This window comes from Leiobunum rupestre, chromosome 10 (genome assembly GCF_980474605.1).
Source record: "Leiobunum rupestre chromosome 10, qqLeiRupe1.1.hap1, whole genome shotgun sequence".
NCBI lineage: Eukaryota > Metazoa > Arthropoda > Arachnida > Opiliones > Sclerosomatidae > Leiobunum > Leiobunum rupestre.
The window spans coordinates 3,020,265-3,022,073 of NC_143393.1; the positions used below are offsets into that span (position 1 = coordinate 3,020,265).

At 36.3% G+C, this 1,809-nt stretch overlaps 1 long non-coding RNA gene across 1 annotated transcript; it reads left to right on the forward strand.

Moving 5' to 3' along the window:
* Window positions 1-396: 396 nt before the first annotated feature.
* On the forward strand, window positions 397-1,292 carry LOC149923357 (uncharacterized). The gene is made up of 3 exons (XR_016477017.1): window positions 397-417; window positions 510-652; window positions 852-1,292. It is a non-coding gene; the product is annotated as an uncharacterized LOC149923357 (long non-coding RNA).
* Window positions 1,293-1,809: the final 517 nt, after the last annotated feature.

Consider the following 1,809-nt stretch of genomic DNA (forward strand, 5'->3'; position numbering starts at 1 on the left):
TCTTTTATATATATATATTGGAAATGTATTAGACAGAAATTAGGTCAAGTAGGGGTAAGATTAGCGTAGAAATTAAGTTACTATCACGTGACTCGTTCATTTTTCTGTGCACGCGCACGTTTAATAAGATAACTGAACTTTGAGCACTGGATTTTTCCACCGGTACTTAAGATATGCCGTCAGTGTAGTCATAGGATTTTTCACTCTTAATAAATACTTTAAAATGTAAAAAATAAGACTCATTATTGAAAAAAACTTAACACATAGCCATTTTTTAGCAATCTTCTACGTAACTCAATTTTCCAAGAGGATTGTTTTCCGTAAACATTTTCAAGTGAGAGCTCGATTTTGATATCGTCAACGTGGTATTTCCAAAACTATCCTTCGAGTAGCAAAGGGTTTTTTCCAAATACTCAAGTGGGTTAATATGTGCCGTCAATCATTAGAGGCAGTTTAAACTGTCAGAGAGAGAGACAGCCAATAGAATTTGAGGGTTATTTGAAGTTTAGATCACGTGATGAATTATTCTCAACAAGATAGGAATAAATTAATCTTCCGTGCGTCATTTCTCTACGGCACATTGACGAGTAAAGACCTGCTGACGGATCGCTCAGTCTTTTCTACAGCTTGACAAAGGATTTCTACCCATAAAGTAAGTAACTATTTTTTCTTGGTAATAGACTATATTTTTAGACATATTTAAAACAATTTGCATATTGAAAAAAGCATTTATATTGATAATTTTAGCGTAGAAATTTAACCATATTGATAAAATTAGGTTTAGTAGACTTAGGGGTAAATGTAGGCTTAGAGAATGTATCATTTGAAACTATAGAACGTATTTGGTCTAGATCAGCTATGGACATTGAAGTGTATCGACTTGAAACGTTTCGTCACTGGAAAAATCCGCACGTCACTAAGGAGCAACTAGCGAAGGCTGGATTCTACTATATTCAGCAGGGCGATGAAGTACGATGTTACAAATGCCATGGCGTATTAGAAGGATGGAAATCAGGAGACGTACCAGAACTTGAACATGCTAGATTCTTTCCAAACTGTCCGGCTAGGGATAATTCACCATCGGAAAAAAAGTACCTTTCGCTAGAATGGGACATTCCCCCGACGCCAAAAGCAACTACGGTCTCTGACAAAAGCTTCTCACCTGTACCAGAAGAAGACGTTTGTAACTGTCCCTCGGATGTCAGACGATACTGTTGCTAAACACTACAAATACGTGAGTTAGAACTTTTAATTAAATTAAGTTGCAGGAGATCGTTTCACCCCATTTAAATGCCTGTAAACTTAACTACTTTAATTGTGTAATGTACAAGATAACCATCTAATGGAATATCTGATAGTACCTACTAACATGTAAAACAAAGTTCTAAAATAAAAAATTAAATGTAAATAACTTGTTTTTATTGCCTAGAGATTAGAAATTAAGGGGTTCGAAAGCGATAAGCAAACGGGTAAAAATCTAATCTCCAGATATCTGCGCGAGGAAAACTAATTTTGGAGAATGGGGATGGGGGAAAGCAGGGATGTACCCAAAAATGGACCAAAATGGACCAAATGTACCCCAAAAACGACCAAAGTCACCATTTTCGGCCCTATGTACCCCATTTCGGACCAAATGTACCCCAAACTGGACCTTTTAGCTTTATTGTAATGTTAAACTCCCATAGAGATTCCCCTAAAAAGAATAATAAACTGGCGGTCCAATTTTGGGTACATTAATTATTTCGGAGAGATAAAACTAATTCTGGCAAACTGCTGCGATTTATAGCGAATGGGGAAAAAGCCAATTTC